An 18,641-nucleotide genomic window follows, 5' to 3' on the forward strand; every position below is an offset into this window, starting at 1 on the left:
TTCGCAAAGCTACAGCAACGAATTCCGTCTTGCATAATGAGAGCTATCACCCACATCATGTCAAAAACTCAATCCCTTATAGCCAATTCCTAAGGTTAAAACGGAACAATACAACAAATGTTGATTTTGAGATACAAGCACAGGAGATGCGCCAGCGTTTCCTAAAGAGAGGTTATGATCCCACGATGGTGGATCAATCCCTTGTTAAAGTGAGATTAACTGGTTCCCCGCCGCCGTACAGTATATCTACGCTCCTTTGGACTTAACTTCCCCGCCCGGAGCGTAGATATACGCACCCCCCGCCGCTACCGCCGCTACCGCCGATGTCCGCTCTCCCGCTCGCACTCCCGCGATCGTGCACGCCGCTGCCCGCTCGCCCGGAGATCAATGAACGGGAAAATACATTCCCGTTCGTTGATCTCTGCCCCCGCAATGATCTGCTGCTTTCGCTAAGCAGCTCGATCATTGTAAAAAAAAAAAAAAAAATACCAGCCTCTTTGTACTTCCTCCAACATGAACACCATCTCTGTGAATGCTTGCAGCCCCGGAAGGGTGATGTATTAAGATCTTACATCGTGTAATTTGTCATCAGTCTGCATATGCTCCTGGAATAAATGTAAGCTCAAAGTAACTAGTGCCCACGGAATGTTTTCTTGATGATAATTGAATATGTGTAATCTGCTACACAAAAACGCACCCAAAACCGCTAGGTATGTTTAGAAAACCTCTCTAAACATACCTAGAATCGCTCTGAAATCAGCTCCCAAAACCGCTAGCGTATTGCGGATCTGCTAGCGGTTTTGGTGTGCACTGGGCCTTACACTGTTAATGGTAGAGTTCTCAAACTTTGCACAGTTGGTCGTTGGGTGACTGGGATTAATATTTAGAAAAGTGGGTGGAGCCTATAAAAGCCAATCAAAATTCACCTATTGATTTTCAAGGGGAATATGTAATTGCTACCATTCTTGCACTGTTAATGGCACAAGCCTCAAACCTGGTACTGTTGATCATTGGGTTACTGAGGTTCAATTTCAGAAAGGGGGTGGAGCCACAAACAGCTAATCAGATTTGTTTCATTCCAATGCAAATTATTGATGACAAACACCGCAAAGCTCACAAACTTGGTAATTGAGTAATTGATTAATTGTGTGTTAGGGTTAGAAAAGTGAGCACAGCCAACACCAGCCAAATACATAAGCGGGCAACAGGGGGTCATAAGTGGGCGGAGACAAATACAAATTTTACTAGGAAAATGTAAACTGCAGCCATTCTTACACTGTTAATGGTAGGTTTCTCAAACTTTGCACAATTGGTCATTGGGTGACTGGGATTAATATTCAGAATAGTGGGTGGAGCCTACAAAAGCCAATCAAAATTCACCTATTGATTTTCAAGGGGAATATGTAATTGCTGCCATTCTTGCACTGTTAATGGCACAAGCCTTAAACCTGGTACAGTTGGTCATTGGGTGACTGGGGTTCAAATTTAGACAAAGGGGTGGAGCCACAAACAGCCAATCAGATGTGTTTAATCTCAATGCAAATTATTGATGCCAAAGACCGCAAAGCGCACAAACTTGGTCATTGAGTAATTGTGTGTTAGGGTTAGAAAAAGTAGACGGAGCCAACACCAGCCAAATACATACCTGAACAATGTCAGGAAATCAGTGGGTGGAGAAAAATACAAATTTCATTGATAAAATGTAATCTGCAGCCATTCTTACACTGTTAATGGTAGGGTTCTCAAACTTTGCACAGTTGGTCACTGGGTGACTGGAATTAATATTCAGAAAGGTGGGTGGAGTGTACAAAAGCCAATCTAAATCCACCTATTGATTTTTAAGGGGAATATTTAATTGCTGCCATTCTTGCACTGTTATTGGCACAAGCCTCTTGCACTGTTAATCACCTGTACCTGGTACACTTGGCCATTGGGTGATTTGGATTCAAATTCAGAAAAGGGGTGGAGCCACAGCCAATCAGATTTATTTTATTTCAATGCAAATTATTGATGCCAAAGATCGCAAAGCTCACAAACTTGGTCATTAAGTAACTAAGTAATTGTGTGTTAGGGTTAGGAAAAGGGGGCGGGCCAACACCAGCCAAATACATACCCGGGCAACACCGGGCATCCAGCTAGTTTACAATATTAGTACAATCCTACTAAATATAATAAATGGGAAAGTTTGGATGTTTGTTACTCGATCACGCAAAAATGGTTGAATGGATTTGAATGAAATTTGGCACACACATAGTACATTACCTGGAATAAAGTATAGGATACTTTTTATTCCCATAACCAAAAAGGGGCGGAGACAAATACAAATTTCACTGGAAAATATAAACTGCAGCCATTCTTACACTGTTAATGGCAGGGTTCTCAAACTTTGCACAGTTGGTCGTTGGGTGACTGGGATTAATATTCAGAAAGGTAGGTGGAGTCTATAAAAGCCAATCAAAATTCACCTATTGATTTTCAAGGGGAATATTTACATTGCTGCCATTCTTGCACTGTTAATGGCACAAGCCTCAAACCTGATACAGTTAAACATTGGGTGACTAGGGTTCAATTTCAGAAAGGGGGTGGAGCCACAAACAGCCAATTAGATTTGCTTCATTTCAATGCAAATTATTGATGCCAAACATCGCAAAGATCACAAACTTGGTAATTGATTAATTGTGTGTTAGGGTTAGAAAAGTAGGCACAGCCAACACCAGCCAAATACATAAGCGGGCAACGCCGGGTCATAAGTGGGCGGAGACAAATACAAATTTTACTGGGAAAATGTAAACAGCAGCCATTCTTACACTGTTAATGGTAGGGTTCTCAAACTTTGCACAGTTGGTTACTGGGTGACTGGGATTAATATTCAGAAAAGTGGGTGGAGTCTACAAAAGCCAATAAAAAAAAACCTATTGACTTTCAAGGGGAATATTTACATTGCTGCCATTCTTGCACTGTTAATGGCACAAGCCTCAAACCTGGTACAGTTGATCATTGCGTGACTGGGGTTTACATTCATAAAACAGGGTGGAGCCACACACAGCCAATATGATTTGTTTCATTTTAATGCAGGTTATTGATGCCAAAGACCGCAAAGCTCACAAACTTGGTCATTGAGTAATTGATTAATTGTGGGCGCAGCCAGCACCTGCAAAATACATAATCGGGCAATGCCGTGTCATCAGTAGGCGGAGACAAATGCAAATTTCACTGAGAAAATGTAAACTGCAGCAATTCTAACACTTTTAATGGTAGGGTTCTCAAACTTTGCACAATTGTTCACTGGGTGACTGGGATTAATATTCAGAGAAGTGAGTGGAGCCTACAAAAGCCAATCAAAATTCACCTATTGATTTTCAAGGGGAATATGTAATTGCTACCATTCTTGCACTGTTAAGGGCACAAGCCTTAAACCTGGTACAGTTGGTCATTGGGTGACTGGGGTTCAAATTTAGACAAAGGGGTGGAGCCACCAGCCAATCAGATTTGTTTAATCTCAATGCAAATTATTGATGCCAAAGACCGCAAAGCTCACAAACTTGGTTATTGAGTAATTGTGTGTTAGGGTTAGAAATAGTAGGCGGAGCCAACATCAGACAAATACATACCTGAACAATGTTAGGAAATAAGTGGGTGGAGAAAAATACAAATTTCATTGCGCAAATGTAAACTGCAGCCATTCTTACACTGTTAATGGTAATGGTAGGGTTCTCAAAATTTGCACAGTTGGTCACTGGGTGACTGGGATTAATATTCAGAAAAGTGGGTGGAGCCTATAAAAGCCAATCAAAATCCACCTATTGATTTTTAAGGGGAATATTTCATTGCTGCCATTCTTGCACTGTTAATCACCTGTACCTGGTACAGTTGGCCATTGGGTGATTGGGGTTCAAATTCAGAAAAGGGGTGGAGCCACATCCAATCAGATTAATTTTATTTCATTGCAAATTATTGATGCCAAAGAACGCAAAGCTCACATACTTGGTCATTAAGTAATTGTGTGTTAGGGTTAGGAAAAGTAGGCAGAGCCAACACTAGCCAAATACATACCCGGGCAACGCTGGACGTCCAGCTAGTATATATAGTATATATACTATATAGTATATATATTCTGTACCGAAAGCTGCCATTGCATTTTATTGAACAGTTGCTGTGTTTGTATATTACAATCTATCTAGTGATCACTTCTCAGCTCTTTCTGCTCCTCAGCTCAGTATATCTCAGTTAGACAGTTTGCTAATGTTTACTAAATGTATCTGACAAAGGAATGTAAACAAAAGATAATGTTATTGCCTCTTCGGATGTGGCCAGAAGCTGCCCACTGAAGCAAGGAGCTTTCCACTGAAGAACAAAGTGCTGTGTTTAACTGTTTGAATGCTGTCCTGCTACAATTTTTTTGTGGTAGTAGATTTTATGCTGTAACTAATCTTTTAGAACAAAGAGGAAATATTTCATACCACTTTAAGTTAAGAAAAAAATTATAGATATGATGTACAAACCAAAATATATTTTTAACTTCTAGCTCATCAAAGTAGGCCACCTTTAGTAGACATAACTGTTGAACACACTGGAAGTATTTCGGAAATTGTCATAAAATATTCTTCAGATGGTTCTTCCCAACTCTGTTACCATAAACTGGGCAATTATCCCAGGGCCCTCAAGCACTGCCACCTCTTCCCTTAACCCCACCTCCCACCCAGGTCACCCCTCAACTTTATTTTTATTCCTAGGGCCCCTGCAGAGTTTTTAGCACCATTGCAACTCACATGTCCTGGTGGGCGCACTCTACCATTGTTATGTGCACTCCCTTCTTCATCCTCGCAGTAGCGCCTCTTCTCAGGGACTCAGCGCATGTTATTACGTGCCCCTCTGCAGGGGCCCTGGGGAAAAAATAAAGTTGGGGAGACGTGCTGAGGCCTTGCAGCTGGTTCGGTGGCCCTTGAGTGTGTATTTGCAAAGAGAACCCTAATGTCGCTTATGGAGGAGAAGGGGCTGTCAGGGGTGCCCCTGAGTTAATTTTGCCCCAGGGCCCCATTGTGAGTAGAAACAGCCCCGCTTCTCTGTCCAGTTCATCCCAAACCAGCTCGATGATGTTTACAGGACAACCGAGGTGACATGTGACATGATGAGATAGACATGGGTATGTACAGTGCCTAGCACACAAATAACGATGCTGTGTTCCTTTTTTTTCTTTCTCTGCCTGAAAAAGTAACATCCAGTATGCAATTGAGAGTTATTATCCGGGTCGGACTATAACATAACCCTTACTGATAAGTAACCACAGCCATAAAACACTTTCCTGTCAGTAAATGGCTTCTGAGAGCACAAACGAGATAAAAAAGGGTCAATAATTCATAGATTTTAGCTCTGATATACTTCAATGAATGTGTCATTGAGCAGAAACAATGAAACAGTAAAAACCTAAAAACTAGATTTAAATATAAAATAAAATTGTGGGTAGGGATGCTCAAATTAGGCTTCGGGAGATATCCGGATTTTTGCTATCCGGATATCTCCCAGTAATGCTGTGCGGGCTGGGCGGGGGGGGGTCAAGCTTACCTCTCTGATGTCTTCTTCGGTCGTCCCTCGGCGCCTCCCACGATGCGCTCCACGCGCGTCACGTGATTACAAACACTTCCTCCTTCAACCCGGAAGGAGGAAGTGTTTGTAATCAGGTGACCGCCGCTTGGAGCGCATCGTGAGAGGCGCTGAGGGACGACCGAAGAAGACGTCAGAGAGGTAAGCTTGACCCCCCCCCCCGCCCGCACAGCATTACTGGGAGATATCCGGATAGCAAAAATCCGGATATCTCCCGAAGCCGAATTTGAGCATCCCTAATTGTGGGATATCTAAAAAAGTCATTTTGTAGGAGATGGAGGATATATACAATTGTTTATTTCATAAGTTTATTGTCCTTAACTACCTGCAGACCGCCACAGTATGAATCTACGGCGGGCAGGGGGCGCTGCGGTTCTGACCGGACGTAAACTCTACGTCCCATTCACCGTACGCCCCCTCCCGACCCTGCCGCTGTTGCCGCTCGATCTCCGCCGCAATGTGATGCTCTGCCGCCTCTATGACGGCAGAGCACTGTGAGCCGGGCAGGAGCAGTTTTTATTGGCTCCTGGCCCTGTCATTCATGTAAGCCATTCCCATTGGCTTACATGGAGTGACAGGGTCAGGAGCCAATGAAAGCGGCTCCTGACCGGCACACAGCGCTCTGCCGTCGTAGCAACGGCAGAGAGAGCAGCCTGCGGCGGGGACTGAGCGGCGTGACCGGCGGATTTTAGCGGCGATTCGACGGAAAGCAGCAGTTTACTGGATCAGAACAAAACCGATTAGGAAAGAAAAATAAATAGTGCATGGTACGGACCAAAAAACACCTCAAACGAAACAGTATTTATGAAAACTGTATACATTTTAAATAATAAAAAAATAGATATTATTTTATTCATTAAAACTGCCCAGTATTCCTGATCACTAAACACACAGCACCCAGTCCCACCCGTCCCCTCTAATCCCTGAACACAACATCCATCCAAACAGACATGTGCACCGACCACATACAACCATTAATGAGACAAGGCCTTGTTAGTGTCGACCCCTGGATCCATTCATAGAAGTTGTAATGTCAGCAAACAAGTCCATGTCAAAGCCTGTAAAGTCCATGCACTGCTTGTAACTCCAGCCGGAAAGCTCATATACAGTCCAGATTGATCCAGAAAAATCAAGCAAAAATGCAGGGGTTATATGCAATATTTAGCAGTACTATTATGCTTCCTTAATGTCCCAGCAGGCTCATATCCCATGCAATAGTGCAGCAATGTCAGCATCAGCAGAAAGGCAGGCATGCAAGCAAAGCAGAGAGGCGGTTTTCTCCTGTATGGATAAATCGCACATGCATATAAACACCGTTGAAGTCTCAGTACCTTGAATGGAGATAATGGAGGCAGTAGCAGGAAGACATAGAACAGAAGTCAGTGATGCCAAGTAACACCCTGCAAACTGTCCAGGCTTGCTCACCCACAGGCCCTCATAGTGTCTGTATCAAATGGTAGCCAGCCGGGCATGGATGGAAGCAGGTCAAAGAATCCCCACGTGTGATCGCAGAGTCCAAGGATCATACGGTGGACCAGGAGGCGCTGGATCCCAGGTGCTGCGGGGGTGATCAGGTATCTCAGCAGACACGCGGTGACGCCACTAGCAGCCTCGACATGTTTCACGAGCGTCGGCTCGTTTCCTCAGGAGGCGTGGCTCACCGCGTAACCGCGTTTACTGGATCAGCACCCTCTGGTCCTTAAGGGGGCAGAGGGTGCTGGTCCCAAAGTGGTTAAAGTCTACAGACTGTGCTGGCCACTCCATGTTTACAAGCTTACTATCTTGTTGTTTTCTCCTAATACGGTTCGGATGAGCATTGTTCCTCTACAATTGTTCAGCTGTGCACAGGGTTCCAGCAATGGGTGCTCAGCTATAGTATAGCCAAAAGCCATTCAGGTCTGACAGGTCAGATGAGAGTCTTTAAGCTACGGCAGTTCGCACACAGGGTTCCAGGTTAGTGTTAGGCGTAGATATGGGGAGGTTAGTGTTAGGTGTAGGTAGGGGGATAGTTAGGGTTAGGTGTAGGTTAGGGGGGAGGTTAGTGTTAGGTGTAGATGTAGGGAGGTTAGTGTTTGGTTTAGGTAGGGGGGAGGTTAGTGTTAGGTGTAGATAGGGGGCAAGTTAGTGTTAGGCGTAGATGTGGGGAGGTTAGTGTTTGGTGTAGGTAGGGGGGAGGTTAGTGTTAGGTGTAGGTAGGGGGCAGGTTAGTGTTAGGTGTAGATAGGGGGCAGGTTAGTGTTAGGCGTAGATGTGGGGAGGTTAGTGTTAGGTGTAGGTAGGGGGATAGTTAGGGTTAGGTGTAGGTAGGGGGGAGGCAGGTGTTAGGGGTAGGTAGGGGGATAGTTAGTGTTAGGTGTAGGTATCAAGTAGGTTAGTGTTAGGCGTAGATGTGGGGAGGTTAGTGTTAGGTTTCGGTAGGGGGAGGTTAGTTGTAGGTGTAGATAGGGGGCAGGTTAGTGTTAGGCGTAGATGTGGGGAGGTTAGTGTTTGGTGTAGGTCGGAGGGAGGTAAGTGTTAGGTGTAGCTAGGAGGGAGGTTAGTGTTAGGTGTAGGTAGGGGGATAGTTAGTGTTAGGTGTAGGTATGAAGTAGGTTAGTGTTAGGTGTAAGTATGAGGTAGGTTAGTAAGTTAGTGTTAGGCATACGTAGTGGGAAGCTAGTGTTGTGCATAGGAAGGAGGTAGATTAGTGATCAACATAGATAATGGGTAGGTGAGTATAAGGATAGGATAAGATAAGGCAATAATAGAATATCGGTAACATTACTGATATTCTACTATCAGCAACATTTCATGCACTATTTACCTTACGCCGCTTTTAAACATACGCTCACTTCAGCCATTTAAACTATTTGCCGCTGGATCCATCTGAAAATGGCGCCTGAGAATAATGGTGCACGGTGTTGCCGCTAATCCGTTTGCCGCTTATCGCTATTTAACGTTAAAGCCTTATTGTTATTTAACGTTAAAGCCTTATTGTTATTTAGCGTTAACACACAGAACCCTCTCTGTACCTATCCCTAACCCCTAAACCCCCCCTGGTGGTGCCTAACCCTAAGACCCCCCTGGTGGTGCCTAACCCTAACCACCCCCCTGGTGGTGCCTAACCCTAAGACCCCCCCTGGTGGTGCCTAACCCTAAGACCCCCCGGTTGGTGCCTAACCCTAAGACCCCCCGGTTGGTGCCTAACCCTAACCACCCCCCTGGTGGTGCATAACCCTAAGACCCCCTTGTGGTGCCTAACCCTAAGACCCCCCTGGTGGTGCCTAAACCTAAGACCCCCCCTGGTGGTGCCTAACCCTAAGACCCCCCCGGTTGGTGCCTAACTCTAAGACCCCCCGGTTGGTGCCTAACCCTAACCACCCCCCTGGTGGTGCATAACCCTAAGACCCCCCTTGTGGTGCCTAACCCTAAGACCCCCCTGGTGGTGCCTAAACCTAAGACCCTCCCTGGTGGTGCCTAACCCTAAGACCCCCCGGTTGGTGCCTAACCCTAAGACCACCCGGTTGGTGCCTAACCCTAACCACCCCCCTGGTGGTGCATCACCCTAAGACCCCCCTTGTGATGCCTAACCCTAAGACCCCCCTGGTGGTGCCTAAACCTAAGACCCCCCTGGTGGTGCCTAACCCTAAGCACCCCCCTGGTGGAGCCTAACCCTAAGACCCCCCAGTGGTGCCTAACCCTAACCTTGACAGTGTTACATTAAATCCATTCACCGTTTTGCAGTTAAATAACGTCTGCTGTTTGGCATATGAACGGCACTATTGATAAATAACGTTACTGTGCACAATAACATCTGCTGTTTGGCAAATGAACGGCACTATTGATAAACAACGTTAGTGTGTGCTACTATTGATAAATAACGTTAGTGTGTGCCGTTTTTCTTCTTTTTTCCCCGTGCGCCATTATTATGCAGTACTAACGATAAATAGCGTATCTTTTTAATGCGGCGCCATTTTTATGCATAGGCGCTGTGCGCTATTCACTGATCCCTTGCCGCTTTATCCACGTAGCAATAAACTTTGATATCTGAGTATCTGGTTTGCTGACAGACTACCAGCGATGGGAACTGAACTTATGAGCACATACAACTATCTTCTTGAATATGGTACAGAAGTCAGTGCAAAGACTTTTTCGCCCAGCGAGAAAACACAGCCAAGAGTTGTTACTTTAGCACAGAGAAACTAAATAAGAGAGTATCGCAACCTATAACTCTGTCCCTCCCTAGAGTCAGTCTGACACCTCACGTATTGAGCCAGTCGTATAAATGATGTGGAGGAGACACGACTACTGCTTCAATAGTTTACGCTAATCCCCTTAAAAGCAGAATAATGATCCCAGCGCACCAGTCACTCAGCTTGGCAAAGGACACGGTTTTCCAATAACACTCCCTAGTTTTGCGTGCGACTGATTTGCCTTAAACGCTGTCGCTGAGAAAAGTTTGCTTAGTAGTTTTGGATCAATTAAAATCCTTTTCAGTTGGATATTTTTGATCATTTTTGCTTCCGTCTCACTCTTTTAAGCTGTTTGAAAAGACAAACTTTTTAGAAAAAAATTTATTGAAAAAAAGACTAGTCAAGTGCTCACCAAATTAAATACGAAGGTCATACAGAAAGTAACATCAGCTTGGTTTTGTTTGCCATAAAATATACTAGAAATACTGGTGGAGTTGCCCTTGATGATATACTACTAGAAAATGTTATGTTATGTAAATGAGAAGTGTAAAGTCATACCTTCTCAGGAGAACAAACCAATACTAATGGAAAAGCTATATTTATTCATGTACAAGAGACAACGTGTTTCATGGGTCTTGCCCTGCTTCCTCAGGGGTCCACAGTCACAAGGACCTTGGTGTCCTCCCAATTTATCCAGGAGAGTGAGCAACCAGCATCTGCACCAACAGACCTGGGACACTGAGCAAGGATGGTTTCCCCTAAAGTAAGACATCCCCCGAGAATAAGCCCTAGCAGGAATTCCTAGCATGCTTGAAATATAAGACATTCCCCGAATGTAAGCCCTAGCAGCAGCCCACATGACACCAGCAAGTCACGCTCAATACAAACACCCTGAGAAAGCATCCAATCAGGATGCGAAACATAGGTGGGCGGAGTTAAGACAGACGGTCGGAGGGGTGACGTCACCGAGCAGCTTGCCGACTTCCATTCATGGCGGTGCCGCCCGCGATGTTTCAGCGTCATTGTGCCGTTTACTCCATTGCTCTACGAGTCATGGGAGAGCCTCTCCTCTAGAGTCAGTAACTCCATGCCCGGACTGCCAGCACTTGTGCACCTCCGTTATATCTCCAAGATCCGCCCCTTCTTAACTCCGGACACGACCAAACTGCTCATCCATGCCCTCATCATCTCCTGCCTTGATTACTGTAACTTCCTCCTTTCTGGCCTCCCTTTGAAACACACTGCCCCCCTGCAATCAGTGATGAACGCGGCTGCAAGACTCATCCATTCTTCGCACCGCTCCGCATCCACATCTCCCCTTTGTGAATCCCTGCACTTGCTCCCTATCCGTTTCAGGATAACTTTCAAATTTCTATGCCTGGCGTATAAATCTGTGCACAAAACCTGCCCTACCTACATCTCAGAACTTGTTCACAGGTATACACCAGGTCGCCCCCTCCGATCCTCCAACGACCTTCGCCTCACCACCCCACGCATTTCACACTCCCATGACTGCCTGCAGGATTTCTCAAGAGCTGCCCCCACCCTCTGGAACGCCCTTCCACCACCCATCAGACTTGCTCCCTCTTTCAACACATTCAAGCAAGCCCTCAAAACCCACCTCTTTATGATGGCCTACTCACCTCCTACCACACAGTAACTCTCTACTGAATATTTAACAGCCCCACCTAGTGTTTCCACCCCACCCTTTAGATTGTAAGCCTCTGGCAGGGTCCTCCATTCCCTAGTGTAATCTACAGGATCATGTACTCCTGTCCTATGACAGCCTGTACTTGTATTACTGGGCCTACCTAACCAGCCCATATCGCATGATCATGTATTTTGTACAATTTGCATGTATAACTTTGTTCTATGTTGTATAACCTTGTTATGTCTGTCATCCTTGTATCATTGTATATATTTATTGTCCAGCGCTGCGTAATATGTTGGCGCTTTATAAATACAATAAATAATAATAATAATAATATCTGGAGCGGCTATGAGCTGCAAGCATCCTGGCCCGCTGAGTGAATACTGAAAGGAGGGAGAGGACTTTGGGATGACAGTATGGTGAGAGCACCAAGTGCACTGGTTTTTGCTATCACTTATGCTTCGGCCTACTAACATCGACTGCCAGTCTGCTTTGCAAGAATATTGCTATTGATTCCCTAACTAACTTAGAGGAACTGTTTTTGCTATCTGCGAGGCGTGAACTCTGCTTTTTAAGGAGGGCCCCCACTGCTCTCCAATTGTGGCACATGTGTGAATGCACGGATGGATGCTGGTGTGTTCATTTTGTTGATGCATAACCATTAACCCCGGGTTGACTAAACCCCCATTATTCGAGACAGCTGTCTTATAGCTATATGGATCCGCTTCCTTGTTTTTATATGAGTGAGTTCATGTTGTTATGTCCCACTGACATTTTGTACTTTGGAATTTTGGTGTCTGTTTTTTGTATTAATAAAGCTCCTTTTGTATCTCAAGGTGGCCTATGACCCATTTACATTGCTAAACTTATTCTGACAAATTTCTAGGGTTTGGCTCTGCCCATTATTATATTTTGGGTAAGAGACATTAGGTTTCAGACATCTGACACTATATATATTTTTGAATTGACGCTCAAATACAAAGCCTGGATACAGGAGAGCAGCAGTATAATGTGAATTTTACAGTCCTGTATATGTGTCAGGCAATGTGTGTTTTGATCTGTCCTGATAAGCATCAGCAGCACTTCACCTCTTCCCAGGACACACAGCTTATCCTGTCATAGCTTTGGGGAGCCTGACAGAGTTCTCTGCCTGCAAGAAATAGACTCTGATCCACATGATCAGCAGAATCAATTTCTTGTAAGTGAGAGCCAATATCTGCAAACCACAAGCTCTGTGCATGCTGCTTGTGTTTCAGCATGGCATGTAGTATGTACATTTTGTATAGGAAAACTACCATAGTTTCCCCCAAAAATAAGACATCCATTGAAAATAAGCCCTGGCAAAGATCCCTCCCTATGTAACAACTACAGGCCAATTTCACTTCTAAATGGCGATATTAAGATATTTGCCAAGATCCTGGCGAACAGGATAGGCCCCCTCCTCCCATTCCTGATCCACCAAGATCAATCGGGCTTTGTGCCCGGCAGAGAAGGTCGAGACAACACCACCAAAGCGGTGGGGATCCTTCACTGGCTTTCTCGGAGTCACACGGAGGGTTTCCTCCTATCCACTGACGCAGAGAAAGCCTTTGACAGGGTAGCATGGGACTACACTCAAGCAGTCCTATCTGATGTGGGACTAGGTCCTCACTTGATGTCATGGATCAGTCTACTCTATAGCAACCCAACAGCTAAAGTAAAGGCAAATCTCTCCCTGTCAGACTCCTTCTCAATCACAAACGGGACCAGGCAGGGGTGCCCCCTCTCCCCTTTAATATACGTCCTCTCCCTTGAACCCTTCCTGAACCTAATTAGATCAAATACTAACATCCACGGCGTTCAAATTGCCCAGAGGGAATATAAAATAGCTGCATTCGCAGATGATATGCTTTTCTTTCTATCCCAACCACTGATCACACTCCCCAACTTGGTCAAAGCATTGCGGGATTTCGGAAAGATTACTAACCTAAAAATCAACTTTGACAAATCCTGGGCACTCAACGTATCCCTAAACACATCCAATTTTGAGCTCTGTAGGGAAAGATTTCCCTTTAAATGGGAGCAAAAGGCAATCACATACCTAGGGACCAAACTACCGGCGAAGCTAGAAAACCTATTTGACCTTAACTACGTGCCACTTAGAGACAAAATCCTAAAAGAAATCGCTGACTGGAACAAGCTCAAGGGCCTGTCCTGGTTCGGCAGAATGGCCACCATTAAAATGACCATCCTACCCCAATTGCTCCATCTATTTCAGGCTATTCCGGCCCAACCACCTGCAGATTTTATCAACTCCCTACAAGCCCAGCTTAACAAATTCATCTGGGAACACAAAAAAATTAGAATCAGCAACAAAATACTTTCCCAGCCAATAGATAGAGGAGGCTCAGGGTTACCAAACCTAAAACTTTACTACTTAGCATCCCATCTTCTTAGAGTAAATGACTGGACTACCCACCCAATTCAGAAAGACTGGGTTCACATTGAACAACACATTAGCGGAATTCCGCTAGGGGCTCTCCCATGGGTCGAAACTCCACTCTCACACAATACAAACTCAAATCACCCCTTTATACTGGCCACCAAAAAAGCATTTATTACCTGCTGTAATCAATACAAAATCTCTGCCCTGTCGGGCCCCATGACACCATTGCTAGGAAACCCTCAATTCCCCCCGGGGAATGACTCACTGTACTTAAAAACCTGGGCAAACCTTGAACTTCCAAGGGTACACCATTTCCTATCACAAGGTAAACCCAAACTCCAGGGAGAAATCAAACACCCGACACCTGACCAAACAATCCCTCTATGGACATTTCTCCAGATACGCCACTTCCTCAACTCTAGGAAACCCGAGAAAGGAACACCATTTAGATTAACACAATTTGACCAGAGATGTATTTCAAAAAGCACAAAACGACACTCGCTTTCATGGCTATATAACCTCCTGCTATATGCGGTACAATCACTGGCCACCCTAGCCAAAAAGCTCTGGAACAATATGCTTACCACTCCTCTATCCGAAGAGCAATGGAACACTATCTACCTAAATGCACACAAATCCACTAGTTGTACCAGAAACAAAGAGCAAAACTACAAATTCTTAACATACTGGTGCAGAACCCCTGATAGGTTACACAAATTTCTACCTGACATTCCCAACATATGCTGGCGATGCGAAGGGGACCCGGAGATCTGCTACATATAGCCTTTTCCTGCCCTCAGCTGGCTGGATTCTGGAGAGATGTACACAGGATTACTCAGCAAATTTCAGGACTTACAATCCCCTTCAACCCAGAAACTTTCCTATTACACTGTTCAACTATCTCTCCTGCACAATATAAAAAATCCATACTACCACATCTGATCACCACAGCCAGAGCCACCATCCCTGCACTTTGGAAAACCAAAACAACCCCTACCTTAAAACAATGGTTCCTAAGGGTCGAGAGAACTAAAGGACTGGAGGAACTGGTCCTAACTGCGAATGATCAAGCTGATAAGATTTCTAAGATATGGGCATGTTGGTATGACTACACTGACTCTGATGAATACAAGACTATTATGTCAAAATAGGCAACAAGTGATCCTGGGAATGCCCACTTTCCCTCCTCTCACCCCCCACGGGACCTCTCTCTTTCCTTCTTGCTACTTACACAGCTCTTTTACCTCTTTTCTCTCTCCCCATACCTCAACACATCCTCTGAAAAACTATATTATAGCCCCCTCTGGCTACCTGTCTTTACCAAAATAATGATAATACACACCTAAGTAGGTACAACGCCCTCTTAAACACCCACGAGAATTAACAAGAACCGGGTAATTCCAGAGGAATAGAACAGCCTATCACAACAGCAAATCGAAGCAGCGAAACTTAACCTAATGTTAAAATACTATATACTAACACTGTGATTACTGTTAAAAAGCTATCTCATGTATGTTGTTTGACTGTAATTCGCTTATTATACTTGTACTTGATGTAATCACTACAAAATATTTTCAATAAAAATATATTGGAACAGAAAATAAGCACTAGCACATCTTTTGGAGCAAGAATTAGTATAAGACAGTGTCTTATTTTCGGGGAAATATGATATTCCCGCAGGCTCAGACGATGGTTGCAAGTTTTTGCAACCCACCCTTGTGAGGTTATTACTTACACATGTGTTCTTACATATATCTCCTTGTTCAATGATACTGCACCATTGGGCTCCTGGTCTCATTCCACAGATACTTGGACGTTGTGGGTAACTATCAAGGATCGATTCTTTTACCATTTGCCACAAAACGTATTCTTTCTGTGTAATGTGACGATCTACCCGCACCCACAGGGTTATTCAGCGGGGATTGACATGGGACTGCAGCTGGGAGTAGTCCGGCGTCCCACGGAAAAAAGGGTTATTGTGCATGCTACATATGAAAGTAGGGTCTGCACATGGAATGGGAGGAGGGCTGTTGTACATTGTAGGGAGTGACTAGAAAGTTGGCCTAGGGGCAGAAAAAGTATAAATCCATTCTTGCTTCTGCTTGTGTATTAGTGATGAACACAAATTTAGCATAATCGTAATTTTGCATTGTAACTAGCTGGCGGCAGAGGACCGGAGGCTCCGTGAGTGACTGCGAGGGCACGGAACGGCTGCAGGGAGTCGGTAGAAGCCCAAGGAAAGTAAAACTGATTTTTTTATTCCTGGCTTAAGTGTCCCTTTAACATACTTAGCAATTTTAATGACAATAGCATGTATGGGGGATTTGCTATTAACCGCTAAAGTCGGCATAAAATTGTATGAAAAAGTATGCAAAATTACAAATGGGTTACACTGAATCAATAAAAGTCCAAATCGTAATTACATATGGTGGTAAGTGTGAAGATTTACGCGAAATTCCACGCTATCTTAACCACTTTACCCCCGCCCGTACGAATTTCTCCGTCCCTTTTTCCATCCTTTAACCTCCAGGGACGGAGAAATCCGTACTTTGCGCACTCCCGCCGCTGCCCGCGCTCCCGCTCGTAAACACGCCGCCCGCCGCTAGTAAACACGCTGCCGCCCGCTCGCCCGGAGATCAATGAACGGGAACATCCATTCCAGTTCGTTGATCTTAGCCCCGCAATGATCCGCTGCTCTCCGATGGGCAGCGCGATCATTGTGAAACGATACAAACTTACCCAGCCTCCAAGTACTTCCTCCAAGCTTCCGGAAAGACGCTTGGAGGTCGCATTAAAGCAAAAAGTTACTGTGGCCATCTTGTGGCCAAATAGTAAAACTACACCCTACACATTTTTCACATACAAATAAATTACTTTTACACAAAAAATCAACTCATTGTAACGATCGGTGAAGCACAGAGAGGTCTGATTACCGGTGATCTGCAGAATCACGGGGAATACAGACGTATACCAGATTATAAGTGATCTGCAGTCTCACCGATAATCCAATATACTAGCTAACCTCTGTTCACCTGAGTAGAGTGTAGTGATTTGGTGTAACAGTAACAAGCCTCAGCGCAGTCGGAAGTACTGCGCTGATTCCTTCTGCAGATCTGGACTCTCCAAGACGGGAGGAGTCAGACTGATAGTAGGAAGGTTAGTCTGAAAGTGACACTCAGGAGGAGATGCCACTGACAGGACGGGGAACCGCCTCCAATAGTGAGGTCGGTTCTCGAGGTCGGACAAGCCAGGTCGATACACACGGACAGATAAGGTACAAGATCAGGAGGCAAAAGCAGAGTCGAAGTACAGGCAAGGTTTGGCAACAGGGTATCAGATATATCAAGGTACAAAATCAGGAGACAGAAGCAGGGTCTAGGACGAGCCGGGGTTCGGCAACAGAGTATCAGAGATATCGAGGTACAAGATCAGAGTTCAGGAGGATAGTCGAGACAGGCAAAGGGTCATAACAGATAATCACAATCAAACTAGTACTTTAGCTATCAACAGAATCTAGCTAAGTGTAGGATTACAGCTCCAGCTGGTCCCGGCACACTTGCGGATCTGACTACGGATCTGAGTGCTCCCACGTATGTGATCGCACGCCAGACAAGGAACAAGTGAACAGCCAGCAGTATATATACTCAAGGACCTTTCCAGGACCTCCCTAATTGCTGGACCAATGAAAGTTGTGGAAAATGTCAGCTGACCAGCCTGGTCAGCTGACTACTTCTGGCTGTTATATAAGCTCTGTCTCTGTGCGCGCGCGCGTGTCACTCTGAATCCTGGTGGACTATCAGTCCCAGCCACACCAGAACTGTCTTGCAATGTATCTTGAGCACCATGTGTGGGGGCCGCTTCCAATGCGGATTCCGCCGCTCCCAATGCGGATTCCGCCGCTCTGCCTAAGCGGCATGCGGCGGTTTTTCCGCGTTGTGACGCGGAAACAGCCGCCTCACCTTGAGAGACGGCGGCTTTTTCGGCGTTTCCTTACAGTACCCCCCCCCCCCCCCCCCCCGAGGAGTGGACTCCGGACAGCTCCTACCATGTTTCTCGGGATGTAAGGCATGAAACTCCCTCCTTAAGTCGTCTGCATGCATGTGTGTCCCCGGTACCCATTGCCTCTCCTCAATGCCGTACCCTTTCCAATGTACGAGGTACTGTACCGAGTTTTGTACCGTGCGTGAATCTAAAATCTTCTCCACCTCATATAGGAGGAGGAGGAGTAGGACCCACCTGGACTGCTGGTTTAAGAAGGGACACGTGGAAGGACCTTACCCCCCGCATGCTGGTAGGGAGATCAACGGTATAAGTAACATTGTTGATCTTCCTGGCTACCGGGAATGGACCCACAAACCTGGGACCTAGCTTGTCAGAAGGTTGTCTCAGGGTCAAGTGACGTGTGGACACCCAGACCAAGTCTCCAGGTTGGAACCTCCACTCCAATTACCGTCTTTTGTCAGCTTGACCCTTCTGACTCAAAAAAGCCTTTTCCAGGTTACTCTTTACTGTTCCCCAAAGGTCCTTAAGTGACCTTTGCCAGGTCTCCAGGGCTGGGAATGGAGTGGAGGCTACTGGCAATGGGGAAAATTTGGGTGATCTCCCCGTCACTACCTGAAAAGGAGAAAATCCGGAGGACGAGTTTTTTAAATTATTTTGCGCAAATTCTGTGAAGGGCAAGAATCTAACCCAATCGTCTTGCGCCTCAGCAACGTAACACCTCAAAAACTGTTCTAAGCACTGGTTTATCCTCTCCGTCTGGCCATTTGTCTGTGGATGGTAGCCTGATGAA

This window comes from Hyperolius riggenbachi, chromosome 1 (assembly GCF_040937935.1).
Source record: "Hyperolius riggenbachi isolate aHypRig1 chromosome 1, aHypRig1.pri, whole genome shotgun sequence".
NCBI lineage: Eukaryota > Metazoa > Chordata > Amphibia > Anura > Hyperoliidae > Hyperolius > Hyperolius riggenbachi.